The 16,484-nt window shown below is 42.8% G+C and overlaps 1 protein-coding gene across 2 annotated transcripts in view; it reads left to right on the forward strand.

The window, feature by feature from the left end:
* Window positions 1-367: 367 nt before the first annotated feature.
* CMAH (cytidine monophospho-N-acetylneuraminic acid hydroxylase) overlaps window positions 368-16,484 on the forward strand; it is an 82,941-nt gene continuing 66,824 nt past the window's right edge. For both annotated transcript variants that reach the window (XM_005223803.5, XM_024984024.2), the window contains exon 1: window positions 368-636. The gene's annotated coding sequence lies outside the window, so the exon portion shown is untranslated. The remainder of the gene's footprint in view (window positions 637-16,484) is intronic.

Here is a 16,484-nt window from a genome sequence, read left to right on the forward strand (position 1 = left end):
TTTCCCCCCTGACATACCCGAACATGTACCTTTGGAGGCTACCAGTTTTCTGACCATGGCTCTAGCAAGTCTGGAAGCTGCACAGGTACCATCATTAGAATAAAATTTTAAAAAAAATTAAAAAAAAAGAAAGAAAGAAAGAAAGAAAATTGAAAAAAAAAAAAAATTCTTTCTGAAGACCAGCCATGATCGGAGCTAAGTTCCTGCTTCTCCTCAGGGAAAAGAAGCCCCAGGTGGAGAGAGAGTGGGGGCAGGGAGCGCCCCGTGCGCGCGGGAGGCCCCGGGGACCTTCCGCCTGGCGGGGGGGTGCGGGGCGGGTTCCCAGATGTCCTCGAGCCGTCAGTAGTCAGTGACGCGGCGGGGAGGAGCCTTTCCCGAGATAACTGGACAGCAGGAACCGTTCCCGAGTACCAGTCCTGAGGCCTGGGACGCGCCCAGGAGGTACCCCTTGTCCCCACGCGGTTCCCAGCCAGGCACCTCTCTCTGGTGGAGCCTATTTTCTCTTCCCTCAACTCTGGTGCCTCTCCCTCCCGCCCTTCCGAGTGCAGCCAGACTCCTGCTGTGCCTGCGTCTCCGGGGGCGCCTCCGCTCAGGCCCCCCGCCCGCCTCCCGCACACTCTTCGTCAGGTGCCGCAGGTGAGAAGGCCTCGCTCGCTCGCTCGCTGCCGGCGCGTCAGAGCCTTCAGCGCGCCGCCGGCTGCGCCTGCGCACTCGCGACAATTGCTAAAATACATTTATCTGCTTATGCTGTCAGTTACTGAGGAAGTATTTACACGTCTATTTTGGTTTTGAACTTGCTTTTTACTCCTTAGAATTTGTCAGTATTCTTGAGGCTGTTAGGAGTGCATGCAAATTTAACTTACTAAGATTTCAGAAGGGGCTTCCCTGGAGGCTCAGATGGTTTCTGATGAACTGAACCGTTTATATCTCTGGCAATGTTTATTGCTTATTCTTTTTCTATTGTCAGTGTGGCTCTGTCAGTGTTCTCTTGGTTAGAATTTGCCTGAAACCTCTTTTAGGCGTAGGTGACATATGGGGAGAGACATGTTTCAGTTCATAGAATTGAATTAATAATACTACTATGGACCTTTTTATGGTGTTGCGTTGGCTTATCGTGCTTTGAAAGTTGAGTTCTTTTGTACTATGGGCTGTTCGATGCTTTGGAATTTTACCTGAAGGAATCGTCTTCAGTTGCATTAGAAGTGGAGTCCTCTCTAGAGGGTCTTCATCTGCTTCTTCCAAGTTTATGAGAACTTCTAGTCTAGGATCACTGAAAATTAAATTCTTCTCCAGTTCTCCCAGGTAGTGTGAATTTAGGCTGAAAATATTGATGAAAGTTGAGTTCTTTTTTTTTTTTTCTCTCTCCTTTCTAAATTGATGGTTTAACCCACTGGGATACCAACTTTTGGGGGGAAGATGTATTAGATCCCTCAGGTTGGGCAGGCTCTGGGCTGTGTCTCTGGAGCCTTTTTGAGGCTATGACTTCAAAGCTGAATCTTCGTTTCCCCTTCCCCTCTTGTCTGGTAAATGCCTGGAGATAGTGCTCCCTCGATATTGCTCAGTCCTTGGTTTGAGAAGCGCTTACTTCTTCTGTGACAGCTCATTGACTCTTCTAAGGTTTTTATCTGTTTTTAGTTGTTTTCAGCACGAGGGTCCTTTCAGTATTTAACCCACCACCTCACTGGAAAGAGAATCTAAATTTAGTGGGTAGCACATCAAACTCTCTTAGGCTGCTTGTTTATGCATTCTTCCCTCTCAAGTAATTATATTTCTCAGGACACTACAATTGAGAAATTTTGTTTTCTTTAACTGATTTTCATAAAGAAAAGTTGGGAGGGTGAAAGGCTTTTAGTATGTGGTAACTGTTTTAGTAACTTTTTAGCTTGGACCAGTTTTGAAAGAGAACATTAGAACATTTTGAAGAGAACACTACAAACCATTTACTAGGAACTGCCTAGGAAAAGTGAATTTTTAAAAAAGCTTTATCTTTTACTTCCCTTTAGAATATATTTCCCTTCTAGAAGCCTTCTTCCAAAAGTAAAATCACACAAACATGCTGTGTTGAGTTGGTTGGTTGGTTGCCCCACCATCCAAAGATATGTCTAGTCAGAACCTCTGAATGTGACTTTATTTGGGAAAAGGGTTTTTGTTGATACAATTAAGTGACGAATTTTTTTTTTTTTTTATTCTTCCAATTTTATTTTATTTTTAAACTTTACATAATTGTATTAGTTTTGCCAAGTATCAAAATGAATCCGCCACAGGTATACATGTGTTCCCCATCCCGAACCCTCCTCCCTCCTCCCTCCCCATACCATCCCTTAAGTGACGAATTTTAAGGTGAGATTATCCTGGGTTATCTGGGTAGACCTGACTCTGAATCCAATGGCAGATGTCTTTATAAGAACAGAAAAGCACACAGACGAGAAGAGGAGAAACAGAAGAAGGTAATTTAAAGATGGAGGCAGAGACTGAAGTGACAATCTATGAGCCAGGAGCTGCCAAGGACTGCCAGCACTGAAGCTAAGAGGCAGGAACAGATTCTTCTTACAGCCTTCAGAAGGAACCAACCTGTTGATACCTTGATTTAAGACTTCTGGCTTCTAGACCTGTGAAAGCTTACATTTCTGTTATCCTAAGCTACCCAGTTTGTCATGCTTAGTTATGGCATCTCTAAGAAGCTTGTAACCAAGTTTGGAGGCTCTTTCTGCTCCAATAGTTTTGAAAAGCCTGCAATTGTTTCCCTTCAAGCATAAGTAAGGAATAATAATCAGGTGAGACTGGAGAAGGAAATAACAACTCACTTCAGTATTCTTGCTGGGAAATCCCATGGACACAGGAGCCTGGCAGGCTAGAGTCCATGGAGTCACAAGAGTTGGACACGCCTTAGCAACTAAATCAACCAGTCAGGTGAGAGAACTGGCATAGAAGATCTCTGGGAGCCTCTCTCAACTTCAAGAGTTTCCTGGTTATGAGGATTAAATGCAGTGTTTGGTTAATACTTTATACATATATAAAGCCTTTCCTGACTATTACCATTATTCTTTTCTTTTTTTTTTTTTACATAACTAGCATTCAGACTTTGCATTTGTCATCAGCTTCCTCTTCATCCTCAACTGTCCAGTGTTTTTATTGTTTGATCCTTCCTCCTACTCCTTCATTCCCCTTCTCTCTTCTTACATAAACAATTGAAATAAGGCTCTCTGCAACTTCCCAGAGTGACTCTGAACTTGACAGAGAAGTAATTTTTATCCAGTGAAGACCAACCACAAAATAGCTCCTGGAATTTGTACAGCAAATTATAACTTAGGACTCAATTTTGCACATTTTGTTTATCAGCATGGTAGCATTCTTGCCTGGAAAATCCCTTGGATGGAGGAGCCTGGTGGGCTGCAGTCCATGGGGTCGCTAAGAGTCGGACACGACTGAGGGACTTCATTTTCACTTTTCACTTTTATCCATTGGAGAGGGAAATGGCAACCCACTCCAACGTTCTTGCCTGGAGAATCCCAGGGACGGGGGAGCCTGCTGGGTTGCCATCTATGGGATCGCACAGTCAGACATGACTGAAGCGACTTAGCAGCAGCAGCAGCAGCGGTATTATCATGACCGCTTTATAAGAACAGTTTTTTCTCTAGGTAGAATCCAAGAAGTAACTGGATCTGGGAGGAACCTTGGTGCTGCTGGCCTGACTGTTTCATTCACTGATTAAACAGTTCTTGAGTAACTATAATGTACTAGATTGAAAGAGTTTCTGGAAATTCAATTGTAATCAATATGTTCCAGGCTTAATCTGGTGGTGAGCAAGCATATTTCACTCCCAGCAATAGTGTAGCAATTTTGTAGCATTAATAAAGTGGATACTAATTTTAAAGCAAAGTATTTATAAGAGTTGGAATATATATATATAAAGAAAGCTGAGTGCCGAAGAATTGATGCTTTTGAACTGTGGTGTTAGAAAAGACTCTTGAGAGTCCCTTGGACTGCAAGGAGATCCAACCAGTCCATCCTAAAGGAAATCAGTCCTGAATATTCATTGGAAGGACTGATGCTGAAGCTGAAGCTCCAATACTTTGGCCACCTGATGTGAAGAACTGACTCATTGGAAAAGACCCTAATGCTGGGAAAGATTGAAGGTGGGAGAAGAAGGGGACGACAGAGGATGAGATGGTTGGATGGCATCACTGACTCAATGGACATGAGTTTGAGTAAGCTCCAAGAGTTTGTGATGAACAGGGAGGCCTGGCATATTGTAGTCCATGGGGTGCAAAGAGTCAGACACGACTGAGCTACTGAACTGAACTGAACTGAATTATAAGTAGGATTTGTTTTTGCACACTCCAAGTCAAAAGAAGTAAATGAACAATGTGTTGTACAGCCCTATTTATGTTGGTACCCATAAGTCGGCATGTGTACAGGCTCTAAGTTGCTTCAGTTGTGTCTGACTCTTTGCTACCCTATGAACTGTAGCCTTGGAAAAGGCAATGGCACCCCACTCCAGTACTCTTGCCTGGAAAATCCCATGGATGGAGGATCCTGGTAGGCTGCAGTCCATGAGGTCGCGAAGAGTTGGACATGACTGAGTGACTTCACTTTCACTTTTCCTTTTCATGCATTGGAGAAGGAAATGGCAACCCACTCCAGTGTTCTTGCCTGGAGAATCCCAGGGAAGGGGGAGCCTGGTGGGCTGCCGTCTATGGCGTCACATGGAGTTGGACACAGCTGAAGCGACTTAGCAGCAGCAGCAGAACTGTAGCCTGCCAGGCTCCTCTGTCCCTAAGATTCTCCAGGCAAGAATAGTGGAGTGGGTTACCATGCTCCCCTGTAGGGGATCTTCCTGACCCAGGGATCAAACCTGCATCTCTTACATCTCCTGCACTGGCGGGTGAGTTCTTTATCACTAGGGCCACCTGGGAAGCCCCACCCATAAATGTACTTTATGTCTAATTGCCGTATTCACAGAAGGATGTGCCCTAATTTATTTGCTCATTCCTCTATTGGTTATTTTAATACTTTGTTTTCAACAGACTTTTTTTTTTGTACAAATGCTAAAGCACTTCTTTAAAAAAAAATCATACTTGAAGCAGAATTGCTGAATCAAAGGATACTCACATTTAAAATTTGCTAGATACTGTCAAATTTCCCCCCAAAGCTACCAGTTTATACCCCTGTGACTATTATGTGCATACACCTTTCCCAAGGTGCTCATCAACAGTGAATAATATTCATCTTTAAAATTCTGTCAAACTGAAGAGTGAGAAATAACTCAATCTTGTTTTAATTGATGGGAGGAGGGCAGAGGAGAAGGTTAGGGGAGATTTTCCCTTTCTTCTCTTTAAATCTGTTGGGAGACAAATCTGGATGGCCTGGGTACCCATCTCCTTCTGCCAGGCTGAGCTGACCAGAGCCATCTGCAAAGGGGCAGCACGGCTTTTGGCTGGTGCAGCATTCTGGGTGTACAGAAGCACTTCAAGACTGTTCCAGGGCCTTCCACGTGCAGACTTTGACCTTCGGTGTGGACCCAGGCCCTCAGCATGCATTCTCCCTCTTCTGCTTCTTGGACCTAGAAATCCTGTCATTCATTTCCCATTGTCGAAAGAACCCAAGTACTCCATAGGTTAACCTATATTTGCAACAACCTAAATGTGTCACGTGGATATATCTTTGGTGTGAGGTCAAGTCCTTTCTTTTGTGAATCCAGACTTCTCTCAGAGGCTGGCCCTTCTTGGCTACATGTTTGCCGTGGTGGGTGCAGACCATTTCTACCTGGCCCTGGTAGTCCCCGCAGTGAGAGTTGGGGGATTCCATGTGCTTTATTTCTTCTGTGTAAATTTTCTCTAATTGGACTCTGTGGGGCTACTGCTGTGTGTCTGTAGCCTCCTAGCCTGACAAGATCTGTAAGGTTTTCCTTTTATACTAACAGAAACTTAATTTAAGCATCACTTGAGTACTTTTTCCCCCAGTAATGAAAACAGTCATTTATTATGCTCACAGAGCCTATAGGTCAGGCTCTGTGGTCAGGCATTCTCAATTAATGCATAGCGGCAGGGGCAGCTTGTTTCTGCAACGTGCTCTCTGGAGCCTCAGATGGAAGACTTGAGCAGGGGTGGGATGAAGGGATGGAGCCCTTGGAAAGCTTACTCCCTCACATGTCCGGGGTGGATGGAGCCTGAGTCCTCAGCTGGAGTGGCCAGACGCCTGCATGTCATTCCTTCATGTGGCCCAGGCTTCTTCCTAACATGGTGACTGGCTTCCAAGGACAGGCTCCAAAGAGTGGGCCAGGTAGAAGCTGTATGATTTTAGATCCAGCTTCAGAAGCCACGAAGCACCAATATGTCATATGCTCCATTGTTTGGAGCAGTCCCAAGCTCCCACCCATATGCCAGTGGAGGGAACACAAATCTCCGTGAGAGGAATGTCAATCACCTTGTGAGAACAGCCACGTGGGAAGGTGCTGACATCTTCGGAAATACAAACGTACCACTTTCCCTAATTCCTGGGAACGCGTTCTTTCAGTTTCCAAACTGGAAGATACTTGGTCAGATATTTCCCCCACACACAGAAAAATGTAATATGGGCTTCCCAGGTGATGCTAGTGGTGAAGAACCTATCTGCCAATGCTGGAGACGTAAGAGACAAGACACAGGTTTGATCCCTGGGTTGGGAAGATCTGTTGGAGGAGAGCATAGCAATCCGCTCCAGGACTCTTGCCTAGGAAGTCCCATGGACAGAGGAGCCTGGCGGGCTAAGTCCATGGGGCAGCAAAGACTCGGCCACATACACCCCCCAAAAATGTAATATAAGATTGGACCTGCTGAAACGATGAGGGGATCACACATTTATCTCCCTAGAGTCTAGTTCTAGTAGCTTTTAAATCATATATCTTTCATTTATTGTAGCTGCCCTGGAAGTAAATATCTTAAGAAAAATGATTTCGCTTATATTTATTATGACCTTTACTGACCTAAATCTAACTCTACATAAAGTTAGTATGTTCCTCTTGGTGCTTTCTCAATACTTAGGGTGGTCACCAGGAAGCTAAGTGGCTACAAATGAGGTCAAATCTGATGCAAGACCCAACCGTTTGAACAGGATAGCCACATTTCTTGCAAATGGTATTCTTTAAGTAGTGGTCAGTGTCACATATTCTTCATTCAATTTAGTTCTGAAAGAATGTATGCATCAGGTTTTTGGTGTTTGTTTTTTTTTCCCCTTATAACTTGACTTGAATTTCTGATCCTGGAAATTATAGTTACAGTATACAACATCTACCCTTTCCAAACGGAAAATCCTGCTTCTCCATGTTTACATAAGACATACAGTTCTAGGCGGTTTGGAAACTAGAAATGAAACAGGCCTCAGAAGGAATAGAGATAAAACCCAGAGCTACAGTCTTCACAGCATCAAGGGGGAGGAGCCTAAGTTCTCAGACCTGAGAAACAGTGCTCTTATCTTCATGTGCTAGATGCCCCTGGCCTTGTGCATCAGATCAGGGGGTCAGTTCAAGAAACTCTGGTCTTGAACTTGAAGGAGAAGAAGAACTCAAAGAACTAAATGCAAACTTCTGCTTCTTAGGGCTACAGTTCTGCAACTTGAAAAAAAAGATGATTTCCTTCAACTTGCTCTTCTCTCCATCGACAGCAGGGCAGGTCTGTGTCATCACTCTCCTTTAAGGTACTGTCCAGCTCCATTCCCCAGCACACACAGTGATGATGATCCAGTCAATTTTGGTGAGCCTGCAGCTACCAGCACAGCATGCGTGTAGGTAGTAGGGCTCAATATGGCAGCATTCAACTGCACAGAAGCCAGGTGTCACAACAGAGGAAGAGAACGTGTGTCCTCCTCCGGGTATGTTTCAATCTTGATGCATCGCCGGAAGAGGGCACGCCTGGTGCTTTATTAAGAGGGAAACTGAATAAGGTAATGTGCTTTATTGATGTTGGCTTGTTTGGAAAATAGGAATAGGAATCCATTTAGCCTTAAGTTTTAACTTTTTAATCCACAGGTTGAATATTTGAGGTGTGGCTCAAAATTTATGATTACTGGTTACATCAACATTAACATAATCAAGTCTTGCTCTTTTTGTTTAACGGGTGGTAGTGTATCTTTTCTTGTCCTTTTATTTTCTACTTCCTGTATTGTAGTTGTTTAGTCCCTAAGTTGTGTCTGGCTCTTGCGACCCCATGGAATATGGCCTGCTAGGCTCCTCCGTCCGTGGCATTTCCCAAGCAGTAATACTGGAGTGGGTTACCATTTCCTTCTCCAGGAGATCTTTCCAGGTGAGGGATTGAACCTGTATCTCCTGCTTTGGCAAGCAGATTCTCGTACCACAAGCCACCAGGGAAACCTCTCCTGTATTGTATCTGAAATGAATTTCTTACAGACAGCATATTGTCGATTCATGGCTTTTCATTCCCTTTGCCAATTTCTGTCTTGTAATTACTGTATTTGAACTACTTATATTTAAGGTAATTGTTTTCTGTTTGTTTTTGTTTCTTGTGTGTTTTTTGCTTGTTTGTTTGGCTGTGTCACCCACATGGCTTGTGGGATCTTAGTTCCCCAAGCAGGGATAGAACCTTGCCCCTTGAACCTGTGCACCCTGCAGTATAAGCGCGGAGTCCCAACCTGTGGACTGCCAGGAAGTCCCAAAAGTAATTATTAACTTGTTAGGGCTTCTATATTGCATTCTAGTTTTTGTTTTGTTTGTTTCCTCTGATTTTTGCTCCTTGGTTTCTCTTTGTGTACCTTCCTTTGGTTGCTTGAACATGTTTTGATTTCATCTTGACTGGAACTGAGAGCTTCATTGAATAATTTTTTTATTGTGGCAAAATACATGTAAAACATAAAATTCACAATCTTATCTGTTTTTGAGTGTACACTCAGTGGCCTTAAGTACATTTGCAGGGTTGTGTAACAATCACTACTATTCGGGAACATTTTCATCAACCCAAACAGAAGCTATGTATTCAGTAAGCAATATCTTTTTTATCAACTCAAACAGAAGCTATGTACCCATTAAACAATAACTTCCTACCCTCCAGTCTTTGGTACCTCTGTTTTACAGTGTTTCATCTAATTGAAATTGTACAATATGTGTCCTTTTGTGTCTGGCTTATTTCACTTAGCATAATGTTTTCAAGTTGCACCCATGTGGTAGCATGTATCAGAGTTTCATTTCTTTCTAATGACTGAATAATATTGCATTGTATATATACCACCTTCTACTTAGCTCATCTGTGGATGAACTCGGGCATTTTCCACCTTGTGGCTGTTGTGAATAATGCTGCTAAGAACATTAGTATGCAAATATCTGTATGAGTCCCTGCTTTTTGGATGTATACCTATGAACTGAGTTGCTGGATCATAATGAATACGTTTTTAAAACACGAGATGTTCTCCAAATATTCTGTGACAGCAAGGAAACTGATTGTCCCAGAACTCAGAAAAGAAAGATGAGAACAATGTCATAGAACAAACACTCCTTGAGTTCTCCTTTATGACGTGATGTTGAGGAGTTCCTCAGAGTTCTTCAGTCACTCCTCTTACCATCTCTTGAGTCTTTCAGCAGTATGGGTGGTGACCTAACAGGTCTCTCTATGCAGGGGATGCTACTTGGTGAACCAGGATCAGGTTAGAGGAAGGCAAGGGTTTCCAGAAAACCTTTTTCAGGACATAGTTTGGAGAAGGCTTATAAATTCCGTAATATTAGAGTTTTTTGAGTCAAGAATCAGAAAGAACTCAGTTTCATGGATATAGAAACTGGATTTCCATTACCATATTTGCCACTAACTGTGCACCAAACTGTAGGAAAGTGACTTAACCCCATCCAATATGGGAGGGAGAAGAGCAGGAGGGTTGAACTGGATACTGTAAGGTCTCTTTCAGCTCTGAGCATCTGTGTTTTTTAACTTTTGTAGATCTCTTTTTCTCTAGATCAAATTTTTATATAATGCCTTGATTCTATTAATAGGTCCAGGCTTGGTAGATTTGTGGAATGAACTAACACCAAATGTCTCATCCCAGGAATTCTTTTTTGTTTTTCATCCTGGAAACTCTTGTTTATGTCTGTCCTGTCATACATCTGTTTAGCTCAAAATATGTGCCCTGAGTTTATCTAATATAACAAATATACCCATACTACTGGCCAGAGTTATTGGGTATTGCCACACTGGAGATGTATTTTATATTATAAAACGTCAGAATAACAATGGTTTTCTTAAAACCATTTGCTCTCCTTAGCTGTTTTCCACAAATATTCTCACCCTTCACAAGCATCCAGCTCTTTCTATAAACCCTTCTTCTGGTTTTGACTGAATTTCCCCTAGAAATTATAGTAATATAGATTTAGAAGTATCCTGGCCCTCATTTCCCTCTGAGGACAAACCTAAACAGCATATTAAAAAGCAGAGACATTACTTTGCTGACAAAGCTCTGTCTAGTCAAAGCTATGGTTTTTCCAGTAGTCATGTATGGATGTGAGAGTTGGATCATAAAGAAAGCTGAGTGCTGAAGAATTGATGGTTTAAACTGTGGTGTTAGAGAAGACTCTTGATACTCCCTTGGACTGCAAGGAGATCAAACCTGTCAATCCTAAAGGAAAGCAGTCCTGAATATTCATTGAAAGGACTGATGTTGAAGCTGAAGCTCCAATAGTTTGGCCACCTGATGCGAAGAACTGACTCATTAAAAAAGACCCTGATGCTGGGAAAGATTGAAGGCAGGAGGAGAAGGGGACAACAGAGGATGAAATGGTTGGATCGTATCACTGACTCAATGGACATGAGTATGAGCAAGCCCTGGGAGTTGGTGATGGACAAGGAAACCTGGTGTGCTGCAGTCCGTGGGGTCGGAAAGAATCACGACTGAGCAACTGAACTGGCCGTCTTTTCCCTCTGAGGACAGGCTTAGTGTCCCTCTTTGTTATTTTTACAGCATTCAAAAATATGCACCATTCTAGGTGTTAGGGATATAGCAATGGGCTGACAAGCATGACCCTTGCTTTTACTTAGCTTAATGTCGAGGGATGAAGACAGATTTTTGAATAAATAATAATAGGTGTGCTGGATATTAAGGAGAAATGCAAAGTTCTGCATGCTATAGGATATATTTTTTAAAATATTTATTTATTTAATTTGGGGAGTGCTACGCTGAGTCTTCCTTGCTGTGTGCAGACGTTCTCCAATTGTGGGGAGCAGGGGCTACTCTCCAGTTGCCATTCATGGGCTTCTCATTGCGGTGGCTTCTCTTGTTGCAGAGCACGCCTCTAGGCTTCAGTGGTTGCAGCATGTGGGCTCAGTTGATGTAGTGCACTGGCTTGGTTGCCCTAAGTCATGTGGGATCCTCCCCAACCAGGGATGAAACCCATGTCCTCTGCAGGCAGGTGGATTCTTAATCCCTAGAACACCAGGGAAGTCCCACTGTAGGATATAATATGGGGTTTTAACTGAATCTGTGGGTATCAGAAATTTCTAGATGAAGTAACATTTAAAGTGAAACCTGAATTGGAGTTAGGCAAAGATGATGAAGGAGGACATTCAAGCAGAAGGAACAGTTGAAAGGGAAAATGTCCACTGAACTTTAGAAGAACAGTAAGGTTAAACTGGCCAGAGTGGAGAGAGGGAAGAGAGTGGTAGGAGAAAAGACTGGAGAGGCAGGCACAAGTCTGACCAGGATGCAAGTTATTAGTCATACTAAGTATTTTGGACTTTATCCTCAAGGAAGTTGGAAATCATTCAGAGTTTAAGACAGAAACGAGACAGAATTAAATCTGACATTTACAAAGGTCTTTTGGTTGTAATGTAGCAAGTAAGTTGAAGGCAGGTTGGCAAGAGAAGTGGCAGAAAGCTTAGTTAGGATGTTCCTGCTGCAGTTGGATGAGAACGATATGGGCTTGGACCTCTGTTCATTTGGAGGTGACAGGCCTTGATGTTTCTTAGAAATCAAGGGAGGAGGGGGAACAAAAAAACAAGAGTGATTCTGTGAAGACCAAAAGGAGAGCAGCGTGTTTCAAACAGGAGAACATTGTCAGTTGGAGCTGAGCTATCCAGTAAAGGGATGACTGAAAAGCATTGTTTGGATTTCATGATGTGGAAGATATTGCTGCCTTAAGACGGAGTGAAGGGGGTAAAATTCATATGGGGTAGCTCGAGGGGTCAATGGAAAGTAAAGAGAAAGGAGGATCAGAAACAGTGAGTGAGTACTATTTTCCACTGTTTTGGCTGTGAAAGTGAAGAGAATCATTGCTGGGAGATACTTGGTGAGTTAAGAATGAATACTTTTCAAACTAGGAGAGGCTTGCTTATACACATGTATGTATGTGCTTGTGCTCAGTTGTGTCTGACTCTTTGCAGCCCTATGGACCATAGCCCACCAGGCTCCTCTGTCCATGGGATTTTTCAGACAAGAGCACTGGGGTGGGTTGCCATTTCCTCCTCCGGGGGATCTTCCTGACCCAGGGATCAAACCCCAGTCTCCTGCATTGCATGCGGATTCCTTACCACTTGAGCCATCAGAGAAGCCCTGTATATACATAAATATACATAAATGCTAAAATGGAGTAGCAGGTAGAGGGGAGAGTGGAAGCGTTAGGAGAGAAAAGGACAAAGCCAAAGGTTCCTGGGATTATGGATTGCAGGAGCAATTCTGGAGCCAAGGTGGAGGAGTTGGTCACTTGTCAAATTTTGCTGGCATTTTCCGATTAGATGTCTGTCTCTTTCACTAGGCTGTGAACTCCTGAAAATCAGGGAATGTACCTTCTTTGTTTGTTTGTTTCTTTTTTTGGCTGCATTTAGTGGGATCTTAGTTTCCTGACCAGGGATTGAACTGTGCCCTCAGCAGTGAAAGCGAGGAGTCTTAACCACTGGACTGCCAGGGAATTCCCTTTCCTTGATTTTCTATCTCTAGCACTCAGTCTAAGATTCACCACCCAAAGTTTCTCTGTGCGTGTTTAGCTGAACTATGAGTCCTTTGTGGTAGGAAGACCACAGATGTTTTCCTTTAAGGGTACAGACTAAACGCCTTGATATTTAAAGGATTGGGATCAAGTTGAGAGTAGGCTTCTGAAATAGAATTGTTTAAATGACCAAGAGCTGTGGAATGGCAGAGTTGTCTGGCAGTTGTGAGGCTAATACTTTGGGTTTACAGCTGATGGGAAGGCCTCAGCTGAAATTAATCAAGGGAAGATCAAGAGCAACCTATAACACACAAATCAGGAATAGCTAAAAAAATGAACTCCCTCCGTCTTGGTTTTCTCCTTGGTCCAGAAAAGAAGAACAATCCAACAGCAGGATTGCACAGGAACCTTTAGGAAAAGCAACAACGCTTGCTCCTCTGGAGTCCTGTTTTCACCACTGGGGTCTAACTGTTTGCTCAGACTATGAACGGAACAACAAATAGCTGACCTCTAATGTTCCTCCATCCATTTTCTTTTACGTCTTGTACAAATTGAGACATTAAACTAATTCAAGTGAAGCAATTACATTAGAATGATTCTTCTGTATTGGCAGGGATGACATGAACATTGATGAGCAAATGTTATCCCCTATTTATTTGTTTTCCTGAAATTTCAAAATGTTTGATATTTATGTGACTTTCTCCTAGGAATGAGAAAAGGAAATGAAAGTGGCGCTTTAGTGTTCTGTAGGAAGGGAAAATGGAAGCAGGATGAAAAAGACATATGGATTTGGTTGCAGAAGCAAACTAGTTAATACTTCTAAGAAGGGAATATGCTGAGGATCTGTTTGTTGAACCAGTATTATTAAAATTTACAGGGTGCCCCTGGCCTAGGTTCTTCTTTCCATATATTGGAAATAAAAAGAAGATACTGCTTGACTTTTGGACCTCATAATCTAGAATGCTCACAGTCTTAGAATGAATTCAAGTTTCACTGATACTATTCGGGGAGAGAGTCCTTTAGGTTCTAGTAAATGGAGCATACACATAAAGACCTCCTTGCAAATGGGGAGAAAGAATGATTTTATTACTCAGTACAAGTACTCTATAAATCCCAGTATAGACTTTTTTGATAAAAGCCAGATTGCAGAACATGTCTGAGGACAGAGGCTTATGCAGGGTCCTTAGTCTTTATCCTGGGTTTCTGCTAAAGGACTCGCACATCCCAGTGTGTCTGTGGAGATATTACTGGTCTTGCGGAGGGGATTCTGAGTCCAGCCAGTAGGCTAGAAAAGGACCCCAGGCCTCCCCTCGTCACTGGCCCATTCCTTGGTGGTCTTGCCCACTCATGAACTTGATCTTGCAAATGCCAGTGTCTGGTTGTTCAGATTAGTCTTTTTCCTTTCTCTTGTGTGCCATGGAAACACAAGAAGTGGGACATGTGTTTTCCCCTATCCTGACATGAGAAGAAGGGTTCTTTGAGATTTGCTGGATCCTCACAGGAAATCCCTCCTTCTACTTGAGGTTTTGCTGTCTGGAAACAAATGAGTGAGACAGACAGTCTCTGTAATGAGGTCAGTAAGGTAAGGGAGCCTGGAAAACAGGAGCGTTTAAGGTCAGGTAGAAAAGAAGGAGAAAAACAAACCAAACCAAAGAGAGCTAGAACAAAACAAAAGCAGAGCGTAATGGAGACCCAGGAGAGAATGTATTTCATTCTCAGATTTCTAGAGAATAGTAGTTTCAAGAAGGAGGTAGGCAGCAGTACTGGGTGTAATAATGAGGTCAAGGTAATAATGAAATAAGGACTGACAACTGCTCAGTACCCTTCACAGTGTGGAAGCTACTGATGGCCTTTGTCCTAGTGGATTGGTGGGAAAAGCCAGATGCCGTAGGGGAGGAATAAAGTTAGCGAACTGAGAGGAGAAAGAAGGGTAGCAAGAAACTTCGCAGATGGGGAAAAAGAAAGAGAGGATAGTTGGTGAAAGATGTTATCATCTCAGGGAGGTTTTTTGTTTTGTTTTGAACATTCATTTATTTATTTGGCTGCACTGGGTCTTATTTGTGGCACACGGGGTCTGTAGTTGCAGCATGCAAACTCTCTGTTTTGGCACGTGTGATCTTGTTCCCGGGCCAGGGATAGAACCTGGGCTTCCTGCACTGGGAGCACGGAGTCTTAGCTACTGAACCACCAGGGACATCCCAGGGAGGTTTTTTTTTTTTATTAGGACAGTGACTAGAGGTGTAGAGACAAACGGTGTTGTGTGGGTGAGCAGCAGCAGCAGCAGTGGGTGAGCTCCGGGAGATAACGAATCTTCCACTAGCGAAGGCTGGAGGTCTCTTTAGGGAATGGAGTGTTCTGTTAAAGGAGATTTTCACCAAAGAGTTTGAGGCTGTGAGAACTAGGGTACTGTGGAACTGATTTTTTGAAGGCATAGTTGAAAAGTGAATATTCTAAGTCCTTGTAAGTCTGAAAAATCTTTGTTTTATCACCTTGCTTGGATTACAGATAGGCTGTAGAATTCTCCCTCAAAATTGTGTAAATATGCTTCCAGGTGGTTCCCTGGCATCAGTTTACAAATTAGAGGAGGGATGTCAGCAGGTTTCTTTTCCCTGTCTGGTTCTCAATTTGGGGGTGACTTTTGGTGGAGGGAGTAGGGTAGGGTAGGGGCATGGTGTGGAAGCTTGTGGGATTTAAGTATTTTTTTTTATCATTTGTAAATTTCATCGGATTATCTATAGGATGCCTTTTTTTCAGTATTCCTGAAATCGTTAGATTCTTTAAATATGAAATCAACTTTTTCTTCAGTTCAGAGAAGTTCCATTCTTTCCTTGATTATTTCTTCTTCATTTATTGTCTTTTCTCCTTCTGGACTTTCTGTTATACAGAAATTAGTTATCACTGGTTTTTCTTCCTGATATTTTTTCCTATTTTTTTTCTCTCACTTTCTCTTTCTCTTTCACTCTTTTCTCTATTGTTATTTTAGATTCCTTAAATTGATTTCCTCTGTCACAGATTTTAGATTTGGTTTTTGACATATTATGCTGCTACTTAAAGCCACTCCTTATTTTGTTTTGTCTGAACACTCATGGTTTTATTTATTTTTGAACTTTTTGTTCTCTTATTGCCCCCCTTTTTCATACCTCCTGTTTCATTTACTCATCTTCCTGAATGTCACCCTGTCCTTGGAGATTAAATAAAATGTCTAATTCCCAATTCCATACCTGATGAGTAGGTCTCCAAACCTGCCCACCAGAAATTTAAAGTATGTATAGAGACAAAGGGTATTGTGTGAGTGAGTGCCGGGAGATTACGAATCTTCCACTACAGAACGCTGGAGGGCTTCTTTGGGGGAATAGAGTGTTCTGTTACAGGGGGTTTTCATCGAACCAATATGACTGGGTTCAGTCATGTATTCAGTCCAGATGGTCTCAACACCCTACTCTCTTGAGGCTACAGACTTGAACAGCTCCCACTTCAGGAACGGTGGGCAAACATGTATTTAAGGAGGGGAAGGGGCGATGAACTTCCTGTTGCCCATCCAGCTCAAGGACCAACGGGTGGTCATGTCCTCCTGAATGGGGGGTCATTCCTG

The sequence above is a fragment of the Bos taurus genome, chromosome 23 (genome assembly GCF_002263795.3).
Source record: "Bos taurus isolate L1 Dominette 01449 registration number 42190680 breed Hereford chromosome 23, ARS-UCD2.0, whole genome shotgun sequence".
Classification (NCBI taxonomy): domain Eukaryota; kingdom Metazoa; phylum Chordata; class Mammalia; order Artiodactyla; family Bovidae; genus Bos; species Bos taurus.